The sequence below is a fragment of the Mustela lutreola genome, chromosome 9, assembly GCF_030435805.1.
Source record: "Mustela lutreola isolate mMusLut2 chromosome 9, mMusLut2.pri, whole genome shotgun sequence".
NCBI classification, from domain to species: Eukaryota; Metazoa; Chordata; class Mammalia; order Carnivora; family Mustelidae; genus Mustela; species Mustela lutreola.
The window spans coordinates 6134845-6154087 of NC_081298.1; the positions used below are offsets into that span (position 1 = coordinate 6134845).

A 19243-nucleotide genomic window follows, 5' to 3' on the forward strand; every position below is an offset into this window, starting at 1 on the left:
CAGGCTTTTCCCTCACCCCCTGGAGGTTCTGAGAAGCAACCCCCAAGCTAATGGCTCTTAAGTACTCCAGATTGGTAACCCAAGGATCGTTTCTGGGCTGCTTCTCAGCTTTATTGTAGGCACCTTTCATTGCTTCCTTAAGCTGGACTGACATTTTATTCTTATAATCATCAGCTTTGACTTTATTTCCTTCCTTTGAAGCCTCTCTCATAGAGAGGCTGTATTCTCTATATACATAGAGAATGTATTCTGTTGATCATTCTTTTTTTTTTTTTTAATGTATTTATTTGACAGAGAGAGAGATCACAAGTAGGCAGAGAGGCAGGCAGAGAGAGAGAGAAGGAAGCAGGTTCCCCTCTGAGCAGAGAGCCCGATGTAGGACTCGATCCCAGGATCCCGAGATCATGACCTGAGCCGAAGGCAGGGGCTTAAACCACTAAGCCACCCAGGCGCCCCTCTGTTGATCATTCTTAAGCACCCACCCATTTTCCTTTATTTTCTTTGTTCTGGGAGACAGAGACAGATTTTTTAAAAAAGAATTATTTGACACAGAGAGAGCACAAGCAAGGGGGAGCAGTTGGCAGATGGAGAGGGAGAACAGGCTCCCTGCTCAGCAGGAATGTGGGGCTCGATCCCAGGACCCTGAGATCATGACCTGAGCTGAAGGTCTGATGACCTAGACACCTAACTGACTGAACCACACAGGTGCCTCAGAGACAGAGATTTTAAATGTATTTTAAAATTGTATCCCTTGGGGCACCTGGGTGGCTTAGTGGGTTAAAGCCTCTGCCTTCAGCTCAGGTCATGATCCCGGCGTCCTCGGATTGAGCCCCGTATCGGGCTCTCTGCTCAGCGGGGAGCCTGCTTCTTCCTCTCTCTCTGCCTGTTTCTCTACTTACTTGTGATCTCCATTTGTCAAATAAATAAAATCTTAAAAGAAAATTGTATCCCTTTATCTTTTTGAGGAAGATGCTATCTTTAAATTATTGGAAGATGCGGGACGGGGGTAGTGTGCCACAGTCTTGGGGGTACTTACTGATTAATTATGACTTCATTAATTCTGACTTAATTCCTAAGTGAACATTGACTGAGCAAACCATTTTGAAGTTCTAGCCTCTTAATGGATTTTTTTTTCCTTCCTGTGTCACTGAATGGCTTAGTCATACCCTTAAAATACTGTTATATTGGGAAAACATGGGATGAGACCTTGATCTGCAAGGACTTGTATCCTCATGCAAGACCTCAGCCCCTCTCTGGTTTCATAGGTTTCGGCAGCTCCTCCTCAACCCTCCCCCTCCTGGCATCTGAAGCTCTTGAAAGAATGGTCCACACCCGCTTTCTCCACTTTTCTCCTTTCAAGCCATGCCCTCCTGGCTCCTGCCTCGATCACTCCATGGAGACAGGTTTCTCAAAGGGCGCTAGTGACCCCCTTTTGATTAAGCCCATGGCACATCTTCATCTTTAACCCATGCTTGGTTGACTTAGCAGCATTTGGCTCTGGCGACCACTGCTTCGCTCTAGATCCCTTCTTTTTTCCAGCGTTCTCCCGGTTTCCCTCCTGACCCTGTGACTGCTCTTTCTCATCCCCCTCCCCTACACCACTGGGCATTGAGGCTCCCCTCTGCTGATCCCACTCTGTTTGCTTCCTTATGGAGTGTCACTGTGCCTCCACGTCAATGTCCTGCTCTCTGCCAGTGCCCACCAAATTTATACCTCTGGCTCAGCCTTCTTGGAGCTCCACACCATTCCTCTGACTTCTCATGGCAGCTCATACTTGCATGCCCAGGGCTGAATTTGTGCTCTGCTCCCTTGGATCTGGTCACGCTTCGGTGTTTTCTTTTCTGGTGGATGGCCTCACTTTCCAGCCAGCTGTGCAAGCCAGAAAGCCTTCCATCGTCTTTGTATCCCCAGCAGCCACTTCCCCTCTCTCTGGCGTTGTGCCCCTGACTTCCTTTCTTTTCTCATTCCCTGTGGTTAAGGGTGGGCCTGGCAAGAATTCGGACATGAACTCCCTGCCTGACGTCATCAAGAGGCTCTGAACAGTATGATGACTACTAGCCACGTGTGGCTATTAAATTTAATGAATTAATGTAAAGCCAAGTTTACAATTCACATCTTCAGCTGTCTTTGCCATGTTTTGAGTGCTCAGTAGCCGCATGTGACTAGTGGCCCCTCTATGGGACAGCACAGATAGAGAACACATCCGTCCTCACCAAAAGTTCTATCAGAGAGCTCTGGTCTAAAGTCTTCCCCCACTTCTAGCCACAGTGAAGGGTCAGGTGTGCATTCAGGAGCCACAGCTGGGGTGATGCAGGCCCCGTGCAGGTGGTTACTGTGGTGTAAGAGTCGGGAGGAGGAGGGCCTGCCTGAGGAGGAAGCTGACCCAGAGGACTGAAAAGAGGGAGATCTGTTCGTCCCTCAGGTGCTTGATGTGGCCATGTCTGGAGCTTATAGTCCTTTACAGTCGCATGAGTCAATCCCACCGCCCCCATTTTTGCATCTTGATTAAGAGGGTTTGAGATGTCCATTTGACATTTGCAATTGATTAATAAATTAATATCCTGATAGTAACAAAGACCCACTGAATGTGGAAGTGGGGTCTTTAATCACCATCTTGAGTATGTGATCAATGTGTCAAGAGAAGAGAGCCTTTCTTATGCATATGGAATCAAGATAATTTCTTTTATACCAGATCTTGGTTTGTTAGAATTCGTAATTAAGATGGAGGGTGGGAGGGAAAGACACTAAGAGAAGGAAAGAAACAGGGAGTAAAATCACTGTAATTCAAATTTGTCATGAACATTGCATTAGGAGAGTGGTTGAAGCGCTTTTTTCACTGTTTCCTTTTGTAGATGATGAAATAGCAACTAGCCTCTTGATCCACGAGTGCAAAGTATTGGTAGTGCTGGCAGCTTCTAATTGCATTTTAATTCTTAGAGCTCTCATTATTATTTGTTCTGAAGAGATCTCTCTCTTGTTAACGCCTGCTAGTTTGGTGATTGACATTCTCCGGAAGAGACTGAATTAATAGGCCTCACTTCCCAGCTAGGCACACTGCACACAAAAGGACAGAAAAACAATGTTAGACTTTTGCTAAGGCCACCAGTCCTCTGCATTTTACAAGCACCTGTCAGATCCAAGGTGAGGTCAGTGTCAGGGTGCTGGGCGCCAGGCATGGAGGAAGCAGGTGGCACATGGACCTGTTACTTGCCGACAGCTTGATGTTTGAGACCCCAGAGCACTGTTGAAGAAGATAAGGAGAGTGGTCGCCATAGGTGTGCAGTGCCTTTGGGGTCAGCCAAGGGTCCCCCAGTCCTGTCTGGAAGCAGCTGGAAGTAGAGACGGCCGGGCCATCATGTACCGTCTGAGTCCGAATGGACTGCAAGTAAAAGCAAATTAACATTTACAGAGGGCTTATCGTGTGTGAGTCCCTGTGTCACGCCCTTTATAGGGTGAGAAATAAACATATTGCTTTGTGGATGAGGACTCTGGGGGTGCAGAGACATTCTGTAATTTGGGAAAGGCACACAAGATAGGAAATGGGAAACTCCTGTCTGACTGCAGAGCTGAAGAGCTCAACCCCAGTGCTGTCCTGCTGCTGCAGGTTTTGAATACAGCGGTTCAGAACCCAGCTCTGAGACTGGGATTTGGGGGAGAGCTCCATTTCCTGGGACATATCACGAGGGCCAGGCAGGAGCCCAGGCCTGTGCAGAGCAGGGCTTGGGGTGGCCGTAGCAATGAGGGCATACAGGCTCGGGTCAGAGCTCTTCTACAGTGAAGGGGCTTGGTGATAGAGGAAGTTAGCAAGACTGCCCCTGAACGATTTAAACATACTCTAACAAGGGTATGCTTGGTCTAAATCCTTAACTGCTATGACCAACCATTGCCCGACAGAATTCATTGCTGCTATTTAACGACAGAGACCCCAAGAATCAAGGGGCATGGCTGCCGGGTCAGGGCTGCGCTTCCCAGCGTCCCTTGCGGCCGGCCGGCCACGTGACCGGGGCTCTGCGCTTCCGCTTCCGGGCGGTGCGGTGGGAAGGGATGGGACGTTCCGGGGTAAGCGTGCGGTGAGGAGAGAGAGGCTTCCCCTGACCCGGGGCGGAAGCCGCGTATCCCCGGTGGCCGGCCTTCCGCGTCTGCCTGAGCCGCTTCCGCCGGGACCGGCCCAGGAGAGAGACGGGAACTTGGGTGGCGTCTAAGTCGCCAAACGTTTGGCTCTTGTGTTGCAGCGCCGAGGCCGGCGCGCTAACGGGCACGGCCGACTGGCCGACGGCGCGGCGGGTTTCTTCTCGCCGCCGGGAGGCAGGTTGAAGGTGGAGGGGCTCGTCCGCGTGCTCGCTCGACAGCTGCGAGCGGCGTCTCCGCGCCCGGGGCCGTGGTGGGTGCCGGGAAGACCAAGAGGAAGAAGACGTAGTTCTTGCCTTCACGGAACCGGGCGTCCGCGGGGAAGGTCGGGGGGATACGGGAGCGCCGCGGCAGAGAGAGCACCGCGTGGGCGGCCTCGGCCCGGCACGGCCGCAGGGAGGCCAGGCCTGGACTCCGGGGCAGCCTGGGCTGGCGGGCGCCGTGTTTGGGCAGCGGCGCGGCGGCCTGCGTGTGGCCGGCGTGAGACGGTCGGACCGCAGAGCTGTGGTCGCCGCTCTTCTGGAGGAGGGTTTGCACGGCGGACTAGGCGGTAGCCACAGGGACGCCTCGTTCTCCCCTCCCAGCCTGTGCGGAGCCGTCCTCCCGGGGAGCTTGTGGGCGCGGGTGGGGAGGAACTTCCGGCAGCGAACCCAGATGGTTTAAGGACAAAGCAAAAAAGATGGACTTTGTCTCTTACGATGAAAGTTTCAGGGGGTTCATGGACTCCGGCGTGGCTGGATTCGAGGCTCAGTGAGTTTAACAAGGCCCCGGGGTGCGCGAGTGCGGGCTGCCCTACCGGAATACCGTCGCTCGGGGGCGGGAACTGTGGATGTGCGTTCGCGGGGAAGTTTATTTTGCCACAGTTGTGGGGGCTGGAAAGTTCAAGATCAGGGTCTGGCAGCGTCTCTTCTGGCTCGCAGGCGTGACTTCTCTCACTGTGTCCTCACAGGACGGCAGAGGGAGGGCGAGAAAGCTCCCTGGTATTTCTTCTTATAAGGACATTGGTCCCACCGGAAGGGCCCCACACTCATGACCTCATTAAACCTAGTTACCTCCCGAGGGCCCCACCTCCAAACACGGCCACGCTGGGGTTGGAGCTGTACAGTGTAGGTACCGTCTATGAGTTTGGGGGAACATAATTTCATCCATAGCACAGAGTTGCTCCGTAGCTTGGCCCTCGCTTCCTTCACACTGGCCTCAATCTTAGGTTCCGTGTTGGGGTCGAGGTGGCTGCCAACAGCTCTAGACCCACGCCCCGTGAGTTCAAGTCCAGCAAAAAGGGGTCAGGGTCTCGCGTTCACTCTCAGACATGCAGACTTCATTTTCCCGAATCTGTTTGGACCAGGAGCACATCCCTCAGCCATTTGCTAGGGACAGGGCAATGCAGCCTGAGTGGGCCAGGGCTGAGTCCTGTGCTCAGTTCCAGAGCAGCGGGGAATTTAGCCAGACCTGAATCCCCTGTACCCGGAGGGAAAGCTGATCCCCCCCCCCCCCCGCCCCCCGCCAGGGGGGGGAAATGTGGTGCCATTCCCTGCAGGTGCCAGACACAGACGCAGTCCCGGTTCACTGTGCTAATGGAAACCAGTCATTAAGTCTCTTCACGCTTTTCTTGTTGTGACAAGGGTTTCAGAGGAATCACAGGGCAATGACTGAAAGACTGACAGAACAGCTCACCGTCGAAGTCCTGTTTGGGCTACAAAGAATTAAATGATTTTCTGGGAGGTTGAGGGCAGGTTGGGTAAGTTCTTGCTTTTTCTGGTTTTGGAAACCAGCTTTGTCACAAATTAGTGGTTCCTATAGCAATCAAAGCCTGTTTTCCTATCTGTAAAATGGGCATATTTGTAGTGCCCATTCGTGGGGGCTGTTAGGAAGATTAAATGATTTCATTGACTTATTCTCAAGCAGAAGTGTCTGTTTATAGAACTTACTATTGTGGGATCTGGAAGACTTTTAGTCCCTACTCACTACACTGGTCGGAAACCCCAGCAGATAGCATGCAAGGCTCAGGAGGAAGAGGTAAGAGGTCTAACAGATTGGGCAAGTAAGGATCATGAATTGATGTGAGCTGACAGGGAAGCGAGGGACCAGATCTTGGGGTCAGATACAGATCAAAATACAAGACACTGCACGTGCTATCCTTGCGTAGGGCCCAGTTTCCCCTTTGTTCCAGTTTAGTACATGTGCTGTGAAAGGGAGCACTGGAGGGAAGTAATTTAAGGAGCCCTAAGAACAGCTGTGTCCCTAATTCTTGGAAGAGAGTCTGAGATTTAGTAAATACTGTTGAATGGAGTAAGTACGTAAGTGTGTAAGGGAAGTGTAGACTCGAAGTATGGCTGCATCTTCTCATCTTGCACAGTTGGGTTACTATCTGTAGAATTCAGAAGGGATCCCACTTTCTCTCCATGAAGTTTTGCAAAAAGCTTTTTAATGGCGTGCTCCTGGCCGCAGTGCATTTCAGACTCTTTCCCCGTGGTTCAAAGCTACTTTCTCCCTTTTCATTTTGGGAGGTCCCAGTTGTGACCGGAAAGGACTAAGTTCACTTGGCTAGGGGGAAAAAATACAAGCCGTAATGCGTCGGTGTTGAGACCTGATTCTTTTCCTAAAATGGTGGCCAAAATAGAAACCTCCAGGTGGCCATTTTCCTAATCGAAAATATTTCGTGTTTCAGAATGCTCGGGTGATTGGGGTGTCCGGCTTTCCTAAGGAATTGCTGTGTTTTGAGATCTTTGAGTTAACTTGCTCTCCCCTGGCTGCAGGGGAGGCCGGAACTCAGGATGAAGGATCGTAGGACTGGTTTCCTTGAACACACTGTTCCGTTGTTCCTCTCCCACCACTCAAGAAGGTGGTCCCAGACTGAGTTCTCCAGAGGCAGACACTGAGATGGAGTTTGCCATGCAGGATGTTTGTTAGGAAGGGTAGGAGGAGAGGGGAGGGGAGGGTGACGGAAGGAGGGCGGCGCAGGGGAAGTGGGGAGAGGGAAGGGAAGGGGGCAGGATCGGGCAGAGGAAGAAGCTGATTGGTGATGCAGGCAGGTTTCCCCCCGCGCCCCCCCAGCCCAGGGAGCTCTGGAGCATATGTGGTTCATCAGGGTCATCCCTGTCGGACTGAAAGGGTTGGACCTTTATACCCACCGCATTGTCTGTTCCCGGCTGTGGGCTGGGTGCGAAGAGGGTGCTCTTGGGCAAGATGGCATTCTGCAGCTGAGACACATCGTGAGGCTAAAGCTAGAGGCTTCCAGCTGACAGCTGGGACTTGAAGGGGGACCTGGCCGGTGCAGCAGCTCGTTCCCCTCAGAAGAAGAGGTGAGTGTGAGCCGACACAGAAATGGAGCTGGCCGGTATCTGCAGGGACTGTCTCACCCAGTACCAGGAATTGGGTTTTACAGCATTGCCAGTAGTGTGGGAGAGCTGGAGGGGGCATTTTTGTTCCCGACGTCCCTCACAGAGGGACACATGACAGCCATCTCCAGGAGGGTACTGAATGTACGTGGCATCTCCCCCAACCGAGGGTCAGCTTCGGTCTGTGCTTGGCTGAGCGCTCTTGTTATCACGGGGGACGGTTTGAACAAGCAGACGCACAGTTTCTCCCTGCCCAGCTATGACTGGACAGCAGGGGCAGCTCTGGGGGAGGAACAAGAAGACAGCTCATCTGTGAGTATTGTGGGAGGGCTGGGCATTTTATGATGATCTAAGTCGAGTCAAAGAGTTTCTGAGAAGTATTCCTAACTCTCCCATCATGGCCAGCCATTTTGCTGTGTAATTGAGTTTTAAAAATTGTGTCTATGTATTTTATTGGAATAGCAGCATTGCAGAGACCGTGCAGAGAGCTCACCCATGTCCCTCGTCCTGCTCCTATTGCTAACATCTTACATAATCACGGTCCTTCCGTGGAAACTGGACAACCAGCTCTAGTGCATTGCTACTCACGAAAGTGCACATTTTGTTTTGATTCCACCAGTTTTCCATTAATGTCCTCTTTCTGGTCCAGGATCCCATGTAAGGAGCCACTTGCATGAAGTCATCATGTCTTAGTCTCCTCTAGTCTATAAAGTTTCTTTCTTTGTTTTTCATGACTGACCGTTTTGAGAGGCACTGGTCACGTATTTTGTGGCATATACCTTAATCTGTTTGTTTGTTTGTTTATTAGTGGTTATGGGTTTCTGGAAAGAATACCACAGAGGTGACGTGTCTTCTCGTCACACTTTGCTTCTTCCCTTCCTTTGTGCCTTGTTTGTTCGTTCATTTGTTCTTACTCCCTCCTTTTCATTTACCTGCAGATTTTCATTTTTGTGTTTACATACAAATACATAAATATATTACTTTGTCTAAATGACATGCAGAGGAAAATTAACTCTATTTTTAAAATTCAGTGTCCAAATATTGTAATACTATGCATTGAATAAGCTTTTATTTTCTAACTAATAAAAAAAAGATTTATATTTTTAGAGAGACAGAGCGAGAGAGGTTGAGAGACAGAGCATACAGGGAGGAGGGACAGAGGGAGAGGGAGAGAATCTCAGGAAGACTGTCCACTGAGCGCTGAGCCCCACGTGGGGCTGCATCCCAGGACCCTGAGATCCTGACCTGAGCTGAAATTGAGTCAGAAGTTTAACCGACTGAGCCCCCCAGGTGCCCCTATTTCCCAACTAATTTTAAGATTTATTTTTACTCGTACACTAGGTTCCTAATATTTTATGTCTGTAAATATCTCTTTCCCTTTTTAAAATTGAGCTACACATAGCTTACAATTCATAATTTTAAAGTATACAATTCAGTGATTTTTAAGTATAGCATATGTTTGGGCCATCACCACCACCTAATTCTAGAACATTTTCATCACCCCAGACTGAAGCCCCCATACCCTTTAGCAGCCACCCCCCATTCTCTCTTTTCCTCAGGCCCTGGCTACTGGTCTACTCTCTGTCCCTATGGACAGTAAAGTATATGCCCCACTAGGCTGTGTTCAACTCTTGGATCACAAAACCCTCCATTTTCTGACTTTGTCATTTTTCAGATTCAAAAACAAAGAAACAACCAACAGCTGTAAGTTTCCTCTTTTAGAACTCAGTGTGGAAATTATAAGAACATTTCAAAACCAGAAACTTCTTCCTCTTAATCTCTTGACTTTCAGGAAGATTCTGTGAATAGAGAGAGAGTTGTTTTCTGAACACTTGAATGTAGGGAACAGGTCAAGCTATTTTTTATGCCTTTTTAAAAAGAACATTTTTTTCTTGGTACTCTGCCAGATCTTCTTTTGGAAACTTAGGCAAAAACTAATTTACTTCTCTGAGTCCATTTTCTTATGGCTGATTCACAAATTGTAGCAACTGAGTCAAATTAGTGACAAAAAGCAGGGGTTTCTTGTGTGTAGAAGACAAATGATCTATCTTGTTCCGAGTTCCGTTCTGAGTTCTTGATGCTACTCAGTCTGGCTGAAGGGTCAGGTGTATTGAATAGAAAACCTTCCGTGGTGTCCAAGCATAATCTCTGTATATGTCCTGGTTAGAAGGCATCTTAGACTTTATAATTGTATTTTCTTCCTTAATCACAAAATGGAGGCTCCCCTTGTTCCCTTGGCTTGGTTAACACTTGGGTCCTCTGTTCTGAGTGTTGTGTTTCTTGGTGCCATTATGTCGGTGAAATCATGACTGTAGGGTCTGCACGCTTGAGTTGTCTCAGATCATGGTGAGGTAGTGCAGAGCAGGGCTTTCCACCCATGCCTGGGCATCTGGGTTACCTGGGGATCTTGTCAAAATGCAGCTCCTAGTTCAGTAGGTCTGGGTGATAACAATGCAGTTGGTGCAGAGACTTGACTTTGAACAAGAGATCTAGCCATTTTTAGACTTGGACTGGGAAGCGGTGCTATGAGGAACAAGCCCAGTGTGGAATTCACTCTGATGCCAGCTGGGGACGAGCCCGCAGCTCTCCAACAGCAGATGTCCCAGCTCTTGTGTTCATTTCAGTGCTTTCAGTGTGTGACCAGTGATGGTGTCCAAAGGCTCCACACTGGGGCTGTCCAAAAGGGTGATTTGGGCCTAATGTTCTGACCTTCCCAGAGAGTCTGTGAGCCTCCTAATGTCTTTAATACATTCCCTGTTTAAGTTGGATAGAGTGGGTTTTGTTATTTATATTCAAGAGTCTGACCCCTTCTTGCATGCCAGTTTGGGTCAATAGGTGTTGGCCATTTGGAGATCTGGGTAAGAGGTCCCAAGGCTTCATCAGCACGGGAAAAGACTGCTGGGATTGATTAGCAATGTCTGCACTGATGCGGAACTAGGGACTAAAACCGTGCATGGTATGCATTTGTCATCCCCGTGTTGTGGTCTGTAGTAGTTTCTCAGGTGGTGTAACAGATTACTGCAAATTTAGTGGCTTAAGACAACAGAAACTTACTCTTTCACAGTTCTGGAGGTCAGAAACCCAAAATGGGTTGGCAGGGCTGCATTCTTCCTGGAGTCTGTAGGAGAGCATCTGTTTCCCCGTATATTTCAGCTTTCAGAGGCCAACTGCTTCTCTTGGCTCACGGAACCTTCCTTTCGTCTCAAAGCCAGCAGTTAGAATCTTTCAGAAAGAAAACATTCTCAAACTTCAGCTTGTGTTAAAATCACTTGGAAGTCTTGTTAGGACACAAATCCTCCCTGTCCCCACTCCTCTCGGTTTCTGACTCAGCAGGCTTGGAATGGGGTCCAAGAATTTGCCTTCCTATCAAGTTCCCAAGATCCGGACAGTGCTGTCCAGGGATCACACTTTGGTAGCCACCCGACTAGGTTGTCCACTTTGTGAAGGCAAGAACTATGTCTGATGGGTTCTCTGATGTATGCAGTTAGGACATTGTGGGTCCTTCATGTAGGATCAGCTAAATAAGTAGCCAGACCTGTTTTTTGTTTTTTAGAGCCATATCAGTGCTGATACACTAAAAACACCTTTCTATGTGTGCAGTGAACAAAATGTCCCCTCCCCAAAGATGTTTGTGTCCCAGTCTCTGAGCCTGTGAATGTGTGACTTTACACACAAAAGAGACTTTGCAAAGTTGTTTAGTACCGTGGACCTTGAGATGGGGAGATGATCCCAGGTTATCCGGGTGAGCCTCATCCAATCCTCACAGGTGGGCAGCCTTGCCCTGCTGTCCTGAAAAGGATGCAGGTGTGGAGACGCGAGAGGGGCTGGATCTGCGGCCGCCGAGGACAAAGGGGCCTGTTGAGGAGAATTGTGGGGGCCTCCAGAAGCTGAAATGCAGACGGTGAGCAGCAGAGGCTCAGTACTTCCCCGAGGCGGCAGTGTTGGTGGGGCCTGGGACCTGCGTGAGGTCGGGCCCCAGAGCCTGGGCTCCTGAGCGCAGGTTGTGCATGTATTCCCTCCTTCAGACTTGCCAGCCCAGCTGGAGCTAGGGTGAGGCTGGCTGGTCTCTGGGTAGCCAGGTTTAAAGAGGTGCTCCCTCTCAGGTCCTTCTCCTCTTAGCTTGGGCCCTGCCTCACGGTGACCCCTTGGAGCAGTGTTACATTCACTGCATTTTATAGAAGAAGCGGGGAAAGGCTACAGAATCCCCGTAGGAAGAACCAGACTTGGAATCCCAGGCATGCTGCTCTAGGAGCTTTGGACTTGGCCCATGAGCACGCTTCTCAGTGTGGACACCCTTCTGCTCCCTGTCCTGATTTTCCAGGTGCCTCCTCCCCCTTCCACAGAAGCAGCTGGGCCTCCTATGTGCTGTGGGTCTGGGGCTGAATTAGGGCCGTCCTTGGACAGCCTCACTCTCCCTGTTTAGGGAAACAAGTCAAACCACTGTTGGCAGACGCTGAGAGAGAGGGAGTGGCTGTTGGTGGTGGCACATGCAGAGCGTGGCGCGCGTGGCCTCTGCTGGCACACGTGTGCTGGGTTGGAGAGCAGCGTCTGTCACTTGCATCCCCCTCTGATGCTGTAGGAGGCTGGTGCTCCAGGCAGTCACCTGCTGTCAGCAGGGGCTGAGACTGGTCCACACAGCGGGGAGGCTTTATGCCGTGCTCGGTGTCTGGCCTGCATCCCGGAACATCTGCAAGGCCGCCCTGTGGGGGCTGCACTTCTCTCCCTGTGCCAGGCCCCAATCCCACGGTCCCCGGAGGAAGGAAAGGCTCTGGAGGCACAAGACGCTTCAGCTTCTGGGAAGACACTCCCAGACTGGGAAATGCTCGTTGGAAAGTGCTTCTCCTTCATTTTAAGGCAGGTCCTCACTGAAGATGCTCACATTCGAGGGTGTGCTCTGAGCTCCCTTCCTCAGCTTCTTCCTTGTCGTGCAGGACTAGGGAGGGCCCACGTCTCCAGGGTGTGGCCATTCTCTCCTGTCCTCTAGAACTGGGCTTTCCCATGGAGTCCCCTTGTCAGCGTGTTCCCCAGGATGGGCCTGGGCATGCAGGAAATGCACCTGTGTGCGGCCGTGAGCCAGGGAGGGGGCTGGGCCAGAGGCCCGAATGTTCCCAGCCGGACCGACAGCAGCCCTGGAGCTGGCAGCCCCCGCAGAGCCGCATTGGCTTGGGGCGAGGGCCTGGGCCACACTTTGGCCTCAACTGTCATCCAGTGTGGAAGTCCTCCGCCCCCCTAGTCCGAGGCGAGATGTCCCTCTCAGCTGAAGGCAAGCAAGCCTCAGAGAAGGCCTCAACTGGTGGCTGTTGGCTACGGCACTCCCTGCAGCTGGGGAAATGGTCTCAGTCCTGGAGGGGACCAGGCAGCACATGAGCCCCCGCCACAGCTCATGTGTGTGGCAGGTAGAGGACACAAGCCACAGGGTCACACACACTTCCATCTGTTCCTGTCAGTCAGGTCTGCGCAGGCTGAGCTGCTCTCCCAGCGTCAAGTTCTAAAGCCAGATAGGAAGAGGAACTTAGGAGACATCAGAGCTACCCTCTCAGACCCCAGGGAGCTGCTCATGCCTGGAGAGGAACAAAAAATTCATGTCTCTTGTCTCCTGAGCACCTGGGTTTACACCTGCTGAAAGTTGCACAGGCTAGGCTCTCCCTATCTAGGTGATCGCCCTCCCAGTGCAGAACAACACAGAACACAGGGAGTGCAGCTTGCATGTGGTCCATGTGCGAATTATGTGACTCTGACATGTGTCTTGGCCATCCATCTGCCCAGGGCGTCCTGTTGTAGTTGTAGAATATCACTCATGTGCTCTGCTCCTGAGGAGCCAAGAAGTGGTGTCTGGGGCTGAGACAGATGGACAGATGGACACAGAACAAATGTAATAGGGCATGACAGACACTGCAAAGACAGAACAGTTGAGAGCAGGTTGGAGGAATCAGCACTGACCATTTGCCATGACTCCTCAGCGTTCCTCTGTTCCCTTGGCTTGCTTTACTCCGTGGAAGGATTTGGTAAATAAATGGTGGACCCAGGGAAGTTCTCTCTCATTGAGTGAGACATAAAACATCACAAGGGTTCGTATCCTTCAGAGTCCCATGAGGCTGACCATGAATGTGTTCTCATTTCACTGAGTTCATAATTTAAAGGAACATTGGTTGACGAAAATAGCTACCGACCTCATCTGAAGTGGAAGGGGACAGAAGGACATTAAGTGCTCCAAGGACGGTTGGGTTGACTTATTTGCACTGGAACCTTCTTCCGTGAAGCATAAGGAGAAAAGAGCTCTGTGTATATGATCTGAGCCATGGTAACATGAGTGTTTTCTTAGCCAGGAATGATTTTTTTTTCCTCCTCCTTTAAAGTGAAGGTTTTTATAGGAAACATTCCTTTCAGAAAAAAAAAAAAAGCGGGCTTCATGGTCTTGCCTCAGATGTGCTCTTACTTTTCTGAAAATTGGGATTTGCCTGATGGTGGGTTCCTTGCATGGCAGCTGTAGGGGAATGGGCTTGGCATAATGTCAGTCCAAGGGGTTGCCTTCCACGTGTGCTGATGTGGCTGAGATGGTGTGTGGTGGTTGAATGCGTTTTCTGCTGTCTGTCCTGTCCTGGTGTCGCCATTGTCTAGCATCTGCAGAACGCTGGCTCCGAACCTTTGCTTCTCTCTGGTGCTTCTCTGCTCATCCACGCTCATTAGCTTTTCTCCTTTTGGGGATCACTGGTATGTTTTGCTTGGTAACGGGTCACAAGTTTAGTGTGATCTAACACCCAGTGCCGTTCATTCATTCACATTCCGGAAGAGAGAAGGTACATTTCCAGAAGTCAAACCTCAGTGACAAAGCACAGATTTTGGCCCTCCATGAAATTGCAAATTAGTGACTTCATGTGTCCTGAAATAGTATCTAATGAAACTCACCTCTGTTCATTTATTTGGTCATTCATTCATTCACTGACTCCTTCATTTGGTCCCCTATTTAATTCTTCGGTCTCTGCTATGCACTGAATTGGGTCCTTCCAAAATTCGTGTGTTGATGCCCTCTACGAGGTAATTTGGTTAAAGGCCTTCATAAGGGTGGGGCCCTAATCCCATAGGATTGCAGCCTCAGGAGAGGAAGATCTCTCCCTCTCTCTCTTTCTGTCCCCGCTCTATGAGGACACAGCAAGAAGGTGGTTGTCAGCAACCAAGAAAGAGGGCCGTTGCCAGAATCCCAGCATGCTAGTACCCCGATCTGAGACTTCCGGCCTCCAGACCTGTGAGAAGAGAAACTTCTATTGTTTAAGTCACCCAGGCTATGGTATTTTGTCATGGCTGTGTGAGCCAACTAATGCTGTTCCTCATTCATTCAACAAACATTTGCTCAGTGTGTGTCAGGCACCAAGAGAGATACTGGTCATGAAACGACAGCCATGTCATTGAGACATTCCTTGTTGGTTGCCTACTCATGGCTGCCCTTCTTGGTCCTGGCAGCAACACATGGTGTTGGTGGTGGTGTGCCCCATCCCAGGATCTCAATCATGACTGGTCTCAGTCTCTCATGGCCAGTTGGGCTCCCCTTTCTTCACAAATGTATGGGGTACAGGCACGTGATCTGGTTCTAGTCCAGGAGTAGTAAGGGGAGGTTGTCTAGGGGCTCCTAGTGATTAGTTTTCCTGATTGAAAAGAGAAAAGCACATAAGAAGATATACTTTTTGCCTCTCCTAACTTGGTTTCTGCCTGAGATACATTTTGCTGAAGAGCCAGTAGTTGGAGCTAGGGCAGCCATGTTGCCGTCTTGAGCAGCGAGAGAGAGAGAGAGAGAGAGAGAGACAAGGTTGATTCACTGACACTGGACCACTGAACCTACAGAGATGTTTGCCAGGTAGAATAATTAACTGCTTTTCTCTCTCTCTCTCTCTTTGTTGTCTAAGCTACTATGAGTATGCTATTTTGTTATTTGTTGCCCACAGCAACAAACTGGTCCTTACTGGTACGGTCCCTGCCTTCAAGGGGCTTAGAGTCTTATGAGATGCGTAGACTCTCAGATACTGACAATGTAGCATCACAACAAGTATTTTAACGGAGGGATACAATAAAATGGTATGTAAGCACACTGTGCCTTATAACCAAGGGGTTCTTTCTACCCATAGTAGTCTCTTTTGAGGAGTGATATTCAAAAATGTGTTTTCTCTTTGATGTCTCTTCTTCAAGATGACCAAGATTCTCTTTTTAAAAGCTGTGTCCTACTTTGGGGGCAGAAGAAGATGTCAGGATTGTGTAATCAAAAAGGATGGGGACTGTGATGAACACCACCTGGTTCCCGTTCTGGCTCCACCTTGTATCGCCTGGGGGACCTTGACCAAGACACTTCAACCCCAGTTTCATCATAGGGGTGACAAGTAGGGATAACCGTGGGACCCTGCTGAAGTGTCTGAAGTGTAGCTGCTTTCTGTGAATGCCCATCACTTGCAGGGTAGCCTTTGGTATAAAGAATCTTTAGTCTTAGATGATTCTATAGATGAATTTTAGGAGGGTAGACATCTCTCTAATGTTGAGACTTCCTATCTAAAAAGAATATTCCTTACTGTTTTTTCCTTTATGTCTTAATAAAGTTAAACTTTCCCCCACATGTTTCTTACATTTGTCTCTGTGTGTTACATCTTTTGTGCTGCTGCTGCTGTGGTAAGTGGGGGATTTTCTTCCACTTAGCCTGCACTCCAGTGGAGTGGAGTTCTGCTCGGCCGCCCGAGAGCTTTGACAGTACAGCCAAATCGATAAACACCAGAATCTTGAAATGACCTAAGCCATAGACTCGAGCTAGTATGAACAGGCAGATGTACTTTGCTATACCCAGCCTCCTTTTTATAAAGCAAAGTGCGAATAAGAACTCCGACTCTGACAGCCGCTGACTTCCACCAGAGGCCAGGCAGAGGAATGGAAGGATCTGAGCTGGGCTTGGAGCCAGGCTTCACTTTAGAGCCCCAGGTTCTTTATCCATAAAATGGGGCCAATCACCGCTGCCTTTTGGGTTTGAGATAATAATGTTCAACACTGAGCATGATGCTTGGCATGTTGACACTAAGTTCATGGCTAAAAGTGTGGGTTCTGGGCTCAGATCACATGGGTTCAAATTCCTGCAACCGGACATTTCCTAGCTGTGTGTCCTTGGGCAAGTGACTTGACCTTGCTGAGCCTCTGTTATTTTCTCTGTCAAGTGAGGATAACAATAGTGTGAGCTTTCGGGGGCAGCTGTGGCAATGAGATGTGACAATCCTTATACAGGGCTTATGGAGTGCTGGGTGTGGAAGTTCTATGAGGCCAGAGACTTCCCTTCCTCGGCCACCCCCGAATCCCAACATCACTGAATGAAGGAATGAACGAAGGGGTGAAAACGTTAAACCTAAAACACGCGGTGGTCTTTGAAGACAACTCACATCCATAGTCCTCAGCTTTGAGTCCGTGTTTCACAATTCATAAAAGGGGATCAAGACTGGCAGTTCACACCTGGAGACTCTTTTGCCTCAGGGGACATTTGTCAATGTTTGGAGACATTTTTGGTTGTCACAACTGGGAGTGCTACCGGCATCGAGTGGGTAGGGCCCAGAGGTGCTGCTCACTACCCCACAGCGCACAGGCTCGGCCTCCACAACAGAGGATTGTCCATCTGCAAGAGTCAGTGGGACCCTGGCTGAGAAGCCCTGGTACAGGCACAGAATTATTGCTGCTCCCTTCGAGTTTGTCAGACAGCTGGTCTGGTGTTGGGTGAGGTCATCTGACCCAGAATTTCCTGGTGACTATAAGCAGTTTCCCAAACCATAAAGCAAAGAGCTGGTCCCTACAGTTCCCCAAAGATGTTGTGGTTTCTCTTTGATTTGATGATTTTCCAGATGTCCTGGTGGTAATTTACTGGCTCAGCCTCTCCTTGGATCAAATACTCCTTTGGCATGGGATTCGCTAAAATTAAAATTCCAGGAGATTGAAACTTTCCCCTTTGAGAAAAAGCTCATGAGATGAATGATTCACATGCTCCAATAAACCATGGACACCCTGGGACTTTTTTTTTTCTTTCTTTTTTTGCTTTTGTTGGCTTCACGATTCCTTATTCGTCATGTCCTGGTTCCTTTATTCCCAGTCTCCACGGCCTGCTAAATTGTTGAACAGCAATAGACAAGGCTCCTCCAGGCCTAGAGAATGCTTCTGGCTACAGGGATTTCAAGAGGATGCGGTGGTTGAAGGAGCCTGTGAATGGCACCATCACTAATGCCTCCTTACTCCTGGGGACTGGGGAGGGAACAGAAGGTGAGAAATCGCCTTTACATTTTAAATGATACTCAGAATGCAGGGAATAAAGTAATGAGCATGTTTTGATTCATCAAATGCTTTCTCAGCAATAGTCTGAGATCAAACGACACGCTAGGGCAGAGGTTGCTAGTCCGCCTTCCCCACTGTGTATTCTCCACTGTGCCATATGAATAGCAGGAATTACCCATGGCCGCCCAGAGCAAATACTGTTTCTCAGCCTTCCTCCCAGCTAGATGTGTCCATGGGCCTAATTCTGACCTATAGGATGGGAATGGAAGTTATGTGAAGCAGCTTCTAGCAATATTCCCGAAAGAAGAGCTGATGGATGCCCCCACCTCTGCCCTTTGTTCTTTCTTTGTTTTTGCTGTTTGGAGATAACTGTGATGGCTGGAGCTCCAGCTAACATCTTGGACCATGAGGACTAGGGTTACAGTCCAGGAGTAATAATCTGGAAAGAATATGGGTCCCTGGGGACTTCCTGGCACAGAGCCACCTTACCAGCCATGGATTGGCTGCATCTGGACTTTTCCCTCAGAGTGAGAACATTTCCATTTTTTAAAAAGCCGCCATCCATCACCCTCAGTAAAATGTCCTCCTCCCTGGTCCCAAGCCATCATAGCTGCTGCTCTCCTCTTGATGTCGGTACTTGAGAATGTGTTTTCTTCCATGAAAACTCTTCTGACTCTAAGAAGTGGTCTTCGGACGCTTGAGAATGTTGTCCAAGGAAAATGCCTTTGAAATGACAGAGGACAGGGAGATTGGAAGCTCTACGTGTAGCAGGTACTGAAGTGTGAATTCCATGAATGATGGAGGGCGTTCCATCTTCATGAACCTGGAGCACTGTTGGACTCTGGCAGGAGTGTCAGTGAATGAAAATAGAAATTCAAAGTTTTAGGAATACACGGTTAAGTGGGAGAGAAGAACGTGCAAATACAGAACCGCAGCAGAGCCATAATAGGTGTGTAACATCATGGGGGTTTAAGGTGTGCAATATAATGGTTTGATGTGTGCACATATAGTGCGAGGATCGCCACAGTAAGTCTAGCGAGCACTCATCACCTTACATTTCTTTCCTTGTGAGAACTTTGAAGATCTCATTTCTTAGCAACTTTCAAAGATACAACATAGTATTGGCAGCTGTAATCACCAAGCTGTCCATCACATCCCCAGAACTTACTTATCTTATACCTGGACGTTTGTACCTTTCAACTACTTCTGCCCACTGTCCCCCACTTCCCACTCCCTGGCTTCCAGCAACTACCAGTCTCTTCTGTTTCTACGAGGTTTTTTTATTTTTATTTTTTAAGATTCCACATATAAATGAGATCATACAGTATCTGTCTTTCTCCGTCTAAGTCACTTCACTTAGTATAATGCCCCCAAATTCCGTTCACATTGTTGCAAAAGGTAAGATTTCCTCCCCTCCCTTTTTTCTTAAAAGATTTTATTTATTTGACGGAGAGTGTGCATATGCGCATGAGCAGGGGGAGCCGCAGAGGGAAAGAGAG

At 49.3% G+C, this 19243-nt stretch overlaps 1 protein-coding gene across 2 annotated transcripts in view; it reads left to right on the top strand.

The window, feature by feature from the left end:
- The first annotated feature begins 7126 nt into the window (after positions 1 to 7126).
- Positions 7127 to 19243, top strand: part of CBLN4 (cerebellin 4 precursor) — a 167213-nt gene continuing 155096 nt past the window's right edge. For both annotated transcript variants that reach the window (XR_009357410.1, XR_009357409.1), the window contains exon 1: positions 7127 to 7430. The gene's annotated coding sequence lies outside the window, so the exon portion shown is untranslated. The remainder of the gene's footprint in view (positions 7431 to 19243) is intronic.